This window comes from Salvelinus sp. IW2-2015, linkage group LG10 (genome assembly GCF_002910315.2).
Source record: "Salvelinus sp. IW2-2015 linkage group LG10, ASM291031v2, whole genome shotgun sequence".
NCBI lineage: Eukaryota > Metazoa > Chordata > Actinopteri > Salmoniformes > Salmonidae > Salvelinus > Salvelinus sp. IW2-2015.
The window spans coordinates 2,216,715-2,229,933 of record NC_036850.1 but is presented as its reverse complement, the minus strand read 5'-3'; positions in this window follow the sequence as shown (position 1 = coordinate 2,229,933).

Sequence of the window (13,219 nt, the reverse complement as noted above, 5' to 3'; positions counted from 1 at the left end):
GTCGGTATAGGTATTCGTTGTGCTTGAAAGTGTACAAATAGGATTAGTTTGCACGAGATGCTAAAGCTAACAAAGAGGTTCCACCTCCTCTGGACTTCCGTTTGAAGTCAGCTTTCTGCGATCAGGCACCCCTGGGGGTGAAGAATCGCCAGTAATTGAAAATATATCTATATATTTCTATGTGATACCCATTGTTGTRTCACGTTTGTAACAAGTGGTTATACTTATGATATCCAACCAATCTCAACTGATTGGATATTGTAGTCTCATTCCATTTAACTTGGAGGTAAAATTTCCACTTGCCTTTTTCAAATGGATATTTTGAATAATATCCAAATTGATTGGTTTCTCCAAATAAGACAATTTAAACTTTTCCACATTAACCTTGATKCAGCTACGCTTTCAGGTTAATTAAAGTTTAATTCCCAAATAGCCTATACAGGTTTTATTTATCATTAACATTGATTAATCAATTAAGTTTGCTTTTACAAGCTCATTGAGTACTACTCCAGTATTGACGGCCTTCGCGGGAATCCCATGTGGTCTCAGCCCTCAAGAATAAATGACCCTTGGTGGTATTGAATCAAATTTTTTAAAATCAGTTGAGACCCAATGTTGTCTCACATTTATAACAAGTGTTTACTCTTCTGATATCCAGCCACCCTTTATCTGATTGGATATCATTATCTTGTTCAATTTAACTAAGAAGCTAAAATTGTCAGACTTACCTTTTCAGGTGAATCATTTGGATAAGGTCCAAAACGGATTTCTTTCTAACAAAGAGACTATTGAAACTTTAACATATTAACCTTGTTACAGCACTGCTTTCAGGTTAATTAAAGTTTAATTCCCAAATAGTCTATACAGGTATGATTAATCATTAACATTTATTAATCAATTAAATGTGCTTTTGCAAATTCATTCACGTCCAAACCCTACATTACTGATCCAGTATTGATGGTTCATTAACGTCTTTAAATAGATAAAAATTGTTTTTGCAGCTCCACAATTTTTTAAATAATGTGCAAGCTATCAGAGGGGTTGGTTCCCAGTCCCCTGGTAATTAGTGAACCCTCTGTCACGTTCTGACCTTAGTTCCTTTTTTATGTCTTTATTTTAGTTTGGTCAGGGCGTGAGTTGGGGTGGGCATTCTATGTTGTTTTTCTATGTTTTGTTCTGTAGGTATTTTCTATGTGTTTGGCCTAGTATGGTTCTAGGGGCAGGTGTCAGTCGTTGTCTCTGATTGGGAGCCATATCTGATTCGGGACTGTTTCAATTTTCGTTTGTATCATTCACTTTGTTATTTTGTATTTTTTGGTGTTCAGTTTTAATAAATTAAAATGGACACTTACCACGCTGCACATTGGTCCGATCCTTCATACTCCTCGTCTGAAGAGGAGGAAAATCGTTACACCCTCACCCAATAAAGGATTGATCAATGACCTCAGCAGCGATACAAACCCTAACTATGCCGTTAGCGGAAAAACAGCAGAAATTGCGAAAAACGCTCTCCACAATCAACCATCGGGTGCAGGCATTGTAAAGGTTCTCTCCACTTTAGCCCTGATGTATCACCATCAAATATTGGCATCAGTCCAGTACTGCAGTGCTCAGCACTCAGCTGAAATGAAGGGACAGGTGGAGAGAACCGAGCAACTAATGACAAAAGCAGGAAATGTAAACATTCTGCTTGTCGAGGACCTGCGTTTGAAAACTGAACAATTAAAATTAATTGCAAATACTTATGACGATGAACGAGTACAAACTCTTCAACAAAATCGTTTTCTACAGGAAAAACTCGATTTAGCCATAACTAAATACGATGTAGTCCACTCCAAACTCGATAAATCTGTTGAGTTATCTACAAACAGGAGCGTGCAATTTGATAACATGCAGGCAGCTTTGCTGAATGTTACTCAAAGAAATTATGTTCTAGTCCAAATGCTGAAAACCAAAGACGATCAGATAATGAACACAATGACTATGTTGGATGACAAATCAGCAGAACTCATTGAAGTCGTTGACCAAATGAATGATGTGAGAACTCAGGTGATGAAGATGGAAATATTGATTTCTAAACAAGCTGAGGAAATCTCATCACTGAAACTCCTGCTCCGTACTCAAGACCTTTATCTGCAAACCATGACAGATAAGTATGAGGCCGAACAGAGCAAGTGCGACACTCACGTGTCTAAAATTATTCCTGTAAGTGCTCAAGTGGGCTCTGCTATGCAGCAGAATACCACCCTTAGGTACCATCTGGAGGGATTTCAGAACGGTCATGCGCTACAGCTTGACTCCCAACCAAGCAACCGGAGCTCGGTACTCAAAGGAATGAAGACGAAAGAAGGTTTCAGACTTTGCCTCCCTTATGTGTCCCTCAGTCTTCTAATCTTGGCAATTCAGCACAGAGTAATATAGTGCCTCTTCGCCAACAAAGCCGAAGCTTGGCTTCTCCTCTTGGCCTTTCAGCCKCAATTTRCCCACAGGATGWAGCCAGCCCTCTCTGCCCTCTCCGCCCGCCGACAAACTCGTCAAAAACTTCCCCTGCTTTGACCCCGTTCCAGGTCAGCCAAACGACACTGAGACGTTCCTAGCTGATATAGAGGACGCCATGGATGGCTATCCYAACACTACGGGTTCTGACKYGCTTTACCTTTTGAAGRGAACATCAAATAGACACGTGATGAGGTTTATTCGTTTACAACAGCAACACGTGCAAAACGACTACGCWAAACTTTCCACAGATTTTAAATTAGAATTCAGTGGTTCTGCGACTCMCAAACACGACAGCTCGCTGGCTAACACTATCAAACAAGCTCGGAATGAACACCCAAAAGCTTACTATCATAGGCTTCGTTTAGCTTACTTTGGTCTACTCACTGAAACAGGAAGGAAAGAGCTGTTACCATTCAAACAAATGTTTCTGTCGAACATGTATCCCACCTTCATTACCTACTTGGGCCCTACAGCCCACGCTGGCTTGCCTATCTTACAACTCAGAGAGCTTGCAAGCACAGCTTTTCAGGCATCAAAAGCACGCAACGCTAAGAGCCATGACATCTCGGTTTTGAAGTTTGACCAGGAGCACTCACTCCAGTTAGAGGATGCATTATCAGATATTGCAGCGTTGAGAGAAGACTCACAACAACCGTTTCTTACCACAAAACCACGATACCAATACCCACRGCAATCAAAATAACTGTAAAGTACGTCACTATCGAAACGACTACCGCTACAATCAACCTGATGGCTACGTTCCTGCACCCAACCCACACAAAGTGTCAGAGCCCAAGGGTAACAAAAGGTTCAATGACGATCAACACATAGACCAATATTCTCCAGAAGTTCTACTACGTTAAGAACTAAAGGGAGAACATTTTGAGAAAAGGGAAAATATAATTCACAAGGACTAGACGGGGAATTGCCGGACAACAGGTCCACAGGAATTAATAACCTTAGCAAGGACGTTAAAAATCGAATTTCTCCCGCTCGAGACCCTATCCAGGGCCCGCTCGATCAAGAAACAAGCCCACAGGCTTTGTCTATAGACTCTGACACAAAGGTTGCGAAGAAAGAGGTCAAAAGCTTTGCAAAAGCCAAGTCCACTCGAAATCTGATAAGTTGATCTGCTTTCTCCATGAACAGAAACGACACATCACGTCGTTGCGAACAACCACTCCACTTTGTGGGGAATATGTCCATTAAARGCGACTCAAAACGGCYGACTGCTTAACCTGTCATGCGATAATTGATTCGGGCTCGACAATATCGCTCATCTCTCAAACATTGTTCAATGATCTCAAAAGGGCTTTGAAGCCAACTAAACGTTGCTTAAAATGGGAATGATGGGACACTACACTTCGAGGTTTCACTCAGACTACCRCGCCTCTCACATTGAGACTCATGATGAAACCACACTTCCAGGACGTATCGCTTGTTCACACTGTGTATGTTACCAGCCTCGAATCTGAACCCCTGCTACTCGGAGCAGACTTGAGGGATTGTTTACTCCCACTGATGGATTGYAAAACCAACCATGTGTGGTCACAGGTCACAGTGCCTTCTCCACTGKCCACACTGTCTTTCCCTAACGCTAGCTGCATCGCAGTCATCCTTGAGGGGTATCTGTCGAAAGCACATTTGGGAAAAAGTGGTTTCGAAACCTCTTGTTGCAGAATACGATCCAAGGAGATATTACGATATCTCGACACATTCCATCAGCAAACCTGATTGACCATTATTTTTATTATTTCGAGCCAGCAGTCTCTGTGTAACTTCCCTCCTCCTTGAAGTCATGCAATACTGTAGTTGAGATGAACTTCCCTTGCCCTTCGGTCACTTCCGCAAGCACTGTGGCCGTCTCAYCAATAAGAGTATCGACYCACAGAGTGTATCTTGCTTCCAATGATACAGTTTCCACTTTGTGGGGGACTGTCACCCCTTACAATGACACTAACGGTGTCAGTCCCGTAACTGACCCGATCACTTCCACTGGTGAAACACTTTGCGATATCACAGACAGATATCCTTGTCTCAGTACGCAGGTGCTGAATAGGTTGCCACACACGGACGCTGTGGTGATTGACAGGCCTCGACAACCACTGAGAGTTTTGAAGCAGAAACACCAGGACATTTGGTTGAAAGGTTACAGCCAATATAATAACAACACGGCCGCTGACAACTCCTACATAGGGTTCAACCTTTTCGTTTGTGCCTCGGATACCAACACCAAGCACTGGTGGGGGGGTCCCGAGACACAAAGGGGGGGAATTCTAGCCCAGACCCATGATGAGCCTCATCTAGGCCGGTGGGGGGGGGGTCGAGACTACGTGCAAACTGTACAAGGCCACCAGAGCAGGAAACAAGTCTAGTTGTAAACTTCCCCATGAGAACAGAGAATGAGAGGACAGGCCCCTCGACGGGGATAACCTTAGAGCACAACTAAGATATTATTGAGGTGTACCACACTGGTCGTAAAAGAAGTCCAGTGGACTATCCACCTCCAAAAAAAATGTCAAAAAGAATAATTCCTTGCCATGTGTAGTTTCAACTACAATGCAACTAGTAACTAGTAAAATTCTCTAATCATATGTTCCGGTAGGATAACATTTCAGAATAAATCGGTAGGATAACTGGTCCCCTTGAGTACCAGTACCATCGCCAGCATGGTCAGTCCAGCCACCATCAGTAAGAAGGTTAGAGACCTCACAAGTAAAATTGCTATTGACAACAGTGACAGAGGAGTTATTAGTCACTCAGATTGCAACACGTGTTAGAGAATCTCCAGAACACTCTTCTAATGGTTAAAGCACATGCCACTYATAAATAGAACCCTCCATTCAGGAGGAAAGTTATTAGAAGACATGAACCATGATCACACCACGTATGACTGGTTCAGTGCTTATAGAGTACTTCCGTCGTGAGGTTAGCTCTTCCGTGGATAACATAGCTATGAAATAGACTCCTTCATAACTACCACCACTACAATGGTGTAAGACACATTGACGTGTAGTAAAACTACTACAGGTCCCCTTAACATACAGTTGAAGTTGGAAGTTTACATACACCTTAGCCAAATACATTTAAACTCAGTTTTTCACAATTCCTGACATTTAATGCTAGTAAAAATGCCCTGTCTTAGGATCCCCACTTTATTTTAAGAATGTGAAATGTCTGAATAATAGTTGAGAGAATTATTTATTTCTGTCACACCCTGACCATAGAGAGCCTGTTATTCTTTATGTTGGTTAGGTCGGGGTGTGACTAGGGTGGGTCATCTAGGTAATTATACATCTATGTTGGCCTGGTATGATTCCCAATCAGAGGCAGCTGTTTATCGTTGTCTCTGATTGGGGAGTATATTTAGGCAGCCATTTCCCCTTTGTGCTTTGTGGGATCTTGTCTATGTATAGTTGCCTGTGAGCATTATTTATAGCTTCACGTTGCGTTTGTTCTTTGAAGTTTTCATTTCCAATATTAAAGGATGGAAACATACCACGCTGCATCTTGGTCCACTCCTTGTAACGATCGTGACAGAAGATCCCACCACAAACGGACCAAGCAGCGTGGCCAGGAGGAACACGTATCCTGGGCCTGGGAGGATATCCAGGAGGTAAAGACATCCTGGACTTGGGAGGAGATAATGGCAGGAGACGAAAGCCTTCCATGGAAGCAGACGCAAGCGGTGAAGGAAGGAGAGCAACAACGCCGGGGTTCGCGGCCACGATGCAAGCCAAAGAAGCCGCCTCAATATGTTTTTTTGGGGGGGGGCACACGGGGTGGTCAGCGAAGTTGAGGTGTGAGTCAGAGACCGAGGAGTTATTGGACAAATTGGAGGAGAGTGAACAGAGGGGAGAGTTAGAGACCTTCGAGAAGTTGTTGGACAAATTGGAGGAGAGTGAAGCGAGAGAGCTATTGGTTTGGCGTAGTATGCACAGCATTCGTCCTGAGGAGCGTGTTAGCCACCTGTGCCAGCTTCCTATACTCATCCTGAGGAACGTGTAATTTGTCCGGTACCATTTGGGCCGGWTCTACGCACCAGGTCTCCAGTGCGCCTCCACAGCCCAGTACYTCCTGTGCCTGCTCCCCGCACTCTCCCTGAAGTGCGTGTCCCCAGTCAGGTACGTCCTGTGCCTCCTCCCCGCACTCGCCCTGAGGTGTGTGTCATCAMCCCGGTGCCACCCTTTTTCCACTAAACATAACGATGGTCATTATGGCCAAACAGTTCTATTTTTGTTTCATCAGACAAGAGGACATTTCTCCAAAAAGTACGATCTTTGTCCCCATGTGCAGTTGCAAACGGCAGTCTGGCTTTTTTTATGGCAGTTTTAGAGCAGTGGCTTCTTCCTTGCTGAGCGGCCTTTCAGGTTATGTCGATATAGGACTCGTTTTAATCTAGGCCTTGAAATACATACACAGATACACCACTAATTGACTGATGATGATGTCAATTATCATCAGAAGCTTCGAAAGCCTTGACATCATTTTCTGGAATTTTCCAAGCTGTTTAAAGGCACAGTCAATTTAGTSTATGTAAACTTCTGACCCACTGGAATTGTGATACAGGGAATTATAAGTGAAATAATCTGTCTGTAAACAATTGTTYGAAAAATGACTTGTGTCATGCACAAAGTAGATGGCAAGTCGGTTAGGACAAAACTATAGTTTGTTAGCAAGAKATTTGTGGAGTGGTTAAAAAACYAGTTTTAATGACTCCAACCTAAGTGTATGTAAACTTCCAACTTCAACTGTATATCTTTAGAGTTTAGTCGGAGATAGTAACTCGTTAAATAACTTTTTTTCCGTGGTGCCCCATGTTACTACATATTTAATTGTTACATGAGTAATTTAATCYCATAATTATTTAACATGGTATGTAATTATAACAGTCAATCACATTAATGATAGTCATGACACAACATATTGATTCCACCGTGCGAGGAATCTAAGATAGCATGAGGCCTTAATGTTGGATTCAGCCTATATGAAATTGAAAAGCAGATTAAATGATACACCCAGATTATGTTATATACCATGGGAGTTGTAGACAGGAATTGTTGGTTGTGTGTGTTGACTTTTGAACAATACATGGAGGGTGCCTCCGTGTTGTTTCTCTGACGTAGTCAGTGTAGGGTCGATTAACAAATGCTACGAGCCAAGCCATACATATGGGCCAGTCGGTTTAGGTATTAGTTTAAATAGGGCGTTGGGTCAAACGTGCTATTTCTGTCACTCGCGCCTCAGAGCGAGTAGACTCGGTCAGTATTAATTTCTTGAGCCAGACATAATGGGCTGGCAATTAGAGAAGTACCAGAAATACCATACCCAGATGTGTCTGTCYCACTGCCACATGGTYAAGCGTGATTCATCACTCCAGGGAATACATTTCCACTGCTCCAGAGTCCAATGGGGGCGAGCTTTACACCACACCAGCCGATGTTTGGCATTGCTCGTGGTGATCTTAGGCTGGTGTGCGGCTGCTCGGCCATGGAAGCCCATTTCATGAAGCTCCGGGTGAACAGTTCTTGTTCTGATGTTGCTTCCAGAGGCAGTTTGGAACTTGGTAGTGAGTGTTGCAACCGAGGGGAGATTATTTTATGCACTACGCGCTTCAGCACTCAGTGGTCACTTTCTGTGAGCTTGTGTGGCCTACCACTTCACGGCTGAGCCGTTGTTGCTCCTAGACATTTCCACTTCACAATAACAGCCCTTACAGTTGACCGGGGCAGCACTAGCAGGGCATACATTTGATGAACTGACTTGTAGAAAGGTGGTATCCTATGARGGTGCAACATTGAATGTCAGGCKATTCTACTGCCAATGTTTGTCTATGGAGGTTGCATGGCTGTGTGGTCAATTTTATACACCTGTCAGCAACAGGTGTGGCTGAAATAGGATAATCCACTAATTTGATGGGATGTCCACATGCTTTTGTATTTATAGTTTATCTACCTCTTTAACTCCAGTATCCAGTACCACATTGTAAATATGGTATTGGAACTAACCCTGAATATAGCTTCTTACTTTCTCGTGTTTTTCTTATTTCTTATTTATTGTGTGCTTTTGTCCTGTCTCCTGTTATTTTTAGAGCTACATTGATATTGATTGCTGCATTGGTAGGGTTTGTAGGTTACATGAAAGGCATTTCACTCTTCTTGTGCACGTGACATTAAAACTTGAAACTTGAATCAGATAACGTGGACTGAAGGTTAGGGAGATTTCAGGTTTATTTAACAATAATGATGCCATAATAAAAGTTCACAAAAAAGATACACCAAAAGGTTGTATGTGATGCATACTGGCAAATGTATCAATGTTTTATGTTGATGAATATACAAGTGGCCAGTGGTACTGTAGTCCTTAGGCTTTCACCCCTTTCCTGCTCTCCGTTATCTGTATAATTCCACGTACATCATGTATTTTTACTATTTTTGTAAAGCGTCCCTAAATGACCTTTTAGGCTGTACTTGCAGCAAATTCTAATCATTCATTTCCTTACCAATCCTAAACAGAACATGTTAGGTAAATATTTACTTTTTTCAAAATGAGGTTACAGGGAGGAACAGGAGGACAAAGGTGAAAATGCTAACCTTTAGTTTAGATTGGCATCTAACCGGGGAGGCCTCAGTCTGTTGGACTTGGGGGCAGTCTAGACCAGTATGGTGTGGGTGAAATTTTACCCTTATCTAGACTAATATGCAGGGTGTAAACAAAGCCCCAGTCCAGATTATCTCTCCCAGGGTCCATACTCATGAACTTTTGCTAAGACCGGAGGTTTAGACCTTTAGTCTAACATGCTAGCTTTTCTTATAGGCAAACCTGGCACAATTAGCCACCTGGCTACCACAAGTCATTTATAAGTCTACTAACAAAATAACACATCAATTTATCAGAAACCTTAAACGGTAGAGCCATCATCCAATCGTATTTGCTAAACAGGTCAATTTAGCCACTAGCAGGCCTGGGCAACTCCAGTCCTCAGGGGCCTGATTGGTGTCACACTTTTGCCCCCGCCCCAGCTAACACACCTGACTCCAATAATCAACTAACCATGATCTTCAGTTAAAAGTGCAATTCGTTTCAATCAGCTGTGTTTGCTAGGGATGGGGGGGGGGAAGTAGTCTCGACATCTCTTCCAGGCAGTGACAATAGGTATAGAGCCTATTGCTCCAGACAAGAGCAAGGGTTAGAGCACTGACTATGCTTTTGGGTCCTASTGTTTCTCTAACTGACAATGAATGGGCAACATAAACCTAAATAGAAACTGATCATTGTGCGCGACTTCAGTATTACTTACTWAAACTGTTGTTACACTAAGGTTTTTATTATTTTATTTTGATAGGATTATTTTGCTCTTACTGTAGTCCTGTACCCCACTCCCGACCGGTCATGTTGTGCAGCACCTGAGAGGCGCGATGGTCTATGACACTGCATGGCAGTGCAAGCTGTGTTGTTACAGATGCTGGTTCAATACCTGTGCTGGCCTCAACTGGGAGACCCATGAGATGACRGTAGGTTTTTGGTTTTTCTCCCTCTAAAAACAGAAATAAATTATTCTAAATAACAAACTGGCTCTATTTACAAATTAGTAACAATGTCTCACCCCATGTTCAAGAATGGCCTTTTTCTCGCTCATTGTACATTATTTGAAAACAAAATAATTTCCWAAATATTGTTATTTTAGATTGTTATGTCTAGTTTGAGAAACAGACGCCTCACAAGTCCTCAACTGGCAGCTTCATGAAATAGTACCCGCAAAACACCAGTCTCAAAGTCAACAGTGAAGAGGCGACTCCTGGATGCTAGCTTTCTAGGCAGAGTTCCTCTGTCCAGTGTCTGTGTTCTTTTGCCCATCTTAATCTTTTTTTTTTTTTATTGGTCAGTCTGAGATATGGCTTTTTCTTTGTAACTCTGCCTAGAAGGCCAGCATCCCAGAGTCGCCTCTTCACTGTTGACTTTGAGACTGGTGTTTTGCGGGTACTATTTAATGAAGCTGCCAGTTGAGGACTTGTGAGGCGTCTGTTTCTCAAATTAGACACCCTAYTGTACTTATCCTCTTGCTCAGTTGTGCACCGGGGCCTCACGCTCCTCTTTCTATTCTGGTTAGAGCAAGTTTGTGCTCTTCTGTGAAGGGAGTAGTACACAGTGTTGTACGAGATATTCAGTTTCTTGGCAATTTCTCTCATGGAATAGCCTTCATTTCTCAGAACAAGAATAYACTGACGGGTTTCAGAAGAAAGGTCTTTGTTCCTGGCTATTTTGAGCATGTAATCAAACCCACAAATGCTTTTATTGCTTCTTAAATCAGGACAACKGTTTTCAGCTGTGCTAACATATTTGCAAAATGGTTTTCTAATGACCAATTAGCCTTTTAAAATGATAAACTTGGATTAGCTAACACAACGTTCCATTGGAACACAGGTGTGATGGTTGCTGATAATGGGCCTACGCCTATGTAGATATTCCATWAAAAATCTGCCGTTTCCAGCTACAATAGTCCTTTACAATATTAACAATGTCTACACTGTATTTCTGATKAATTTTATGTTATTTTAATGGACCAAAYATGTGCTTTTCTTTCAAAAACAAGGAGATTTCTAAGTGACCCCAAACTTTTGAACGGTAGTGTATATATGTTTTAAGTCCCCATCTTAAATGGAATATCAACGAAAAAARTAATCTTGGCATGTTTTTTATGACTGTACCAGAAGCTCCTTAGCAGGCAAACAGGCACACCTTCTAGTAGCACATTAGTAATAGAAATCAATCATGAGCCGGCAGTAATAAAGTGCCTAGTCATTCTGATGCTGCCTATAACACAATGACTCACACTATGACATCCTTTTCTTTTTTGATACTTGTATAACCGGCTACAAAATAGAGAAAGGCATGCGAAATAGAATATGACAGGAAAATAAGAATATGACAAGAAATGAACTGCCTCTAATTCTTCCTATTTGCATTGTGAGTGTTGCATCAAAACCTGGGAATATTACATTTCCAAATGCAATTACAACATTTAAATTGATATGTTTTCTGTCACCGCTGAGTGCCATTGATCATGCCAGCAATATCCATATTATCTCTCTCTCTCTCTCACACACACACACACACACACACACACACACACACACACACACACACAAGGTGACTAACCAAGCCAAAGATTCCAGCTCAGTCAGGTTGATGAAAAAACTGGAAAGGAAACTTGCATCAGCCTACTCTCGCAGTTTGGACTGGCCTGTGCTTCAACTGCCTTTAACTCCCAAAGTTAAAGGCAGTTAACTTTGGGTCATACGCATTCTGGTGCATGTGTTTGGGTTCATGCATGTCAATGCACCTGTGTGTGTGTGTGTGTTGTGTACATGCATCTGTAAGTGTACATACCAGGGCTGTCCCCAAATGTGTGCTGAGCAGGCAAAGCAAAAACAGGATTTTAGAAGTTTTTGCAAATGTATAAAAAAACAACAGAAATATCACATTTTCATAAGTATTCAGACCCTATACTCCGTACTTTGTTAAAGCACCTTTGTCAGTGAAAACAGCCTCAAGTCTTRTTGGGTTTMACGCTACAAGCTTGGCACACCTGTATTTGGGAAGTTTCTCCCGTTCATCTATGCAGATCCTCTCAAACTCTGTCAGGTTGGATGGGGAGCGTCGCTGTACAGGTATTTTTCAGGTCTCTCCAGAGATGTTTGATCGGGTTCAAGTCCGGGCTCTGGCTGGGCCACTCAACGATATTCAGAGACTTGTCGCGAAGCCATTCCTGTGTTGTCTTGGCTGTGTGCTTAGGATCATTGTCCTGTTGGAAGGTGAACCTTCACTCGAGTGTGATGTCTTGAGCTCTCTGGAGCAGGTTTTCATCAAGGATCTCTCTGTACTTTGCTCCGATCATCTTTCCCTTGATCCTGACTAGACTCCCGGTCCCTGACCTCTGAAAAACCTCCCCACTGCATGATGCTGCCACCACCATGCTTCACTGTAGGGATGGTGCCAGGTTTCCTCCAGGCATGACGCTTGGRATTCAGGCCAAAGAGTTCAATATTTGCTTCATCATGGTCTGAGAGTCTTTAGGTGCCTTTTGGCAAACTCCAAGTGAGCTGTCATGTGCCTTTTACTGAGGAATGCCTTCCGTCTGGGCACTCTACCATAAAGGCCTGATTGGTGGAGTACTGCAGAGATGGTTGTCCTTCTGGAAGGTTCTCCCATCTCCACAGAGGAACTCTGGAGCTCTGTCAGAGTGACCATCGAGTTCTTGGTCACCTCCCTGACCAAGGCCCTTCTCCCCCAAATGCTCAGTTTGGCCGGGTGGCCAGCTCTACGAAGAATCTTGGTGTTTCCAACTTCTTACATTTAAGAATGATGGAAGAAGAAAAATGAAATATGACACCTCTATTTTCTCAATAACATTCAAATCAGCATTGAAAAAAGGCGCAGGTTCAAGTTTGTTCCACTTGAGCAAGTCTGACCACAAGTCATAGACCACTATGATGACACACCAAATGTGTTTGCTGGATCGCGGGAAAAGAGCAGGAATAGGCTTTTGTCGGCTACAGTCCAAGCTATATCTTCCAATTGTGCGACAGCTGTCAGCATCCAAAGATTATCCAACTTGTGCTGTAGTCTACAGATATCAGATATCACTTATTATTAATATCTACATAGCGCATTGATGTGAACCTCACTGCTGCTCTTTAAGTTAGCTATTTGCGCCTTA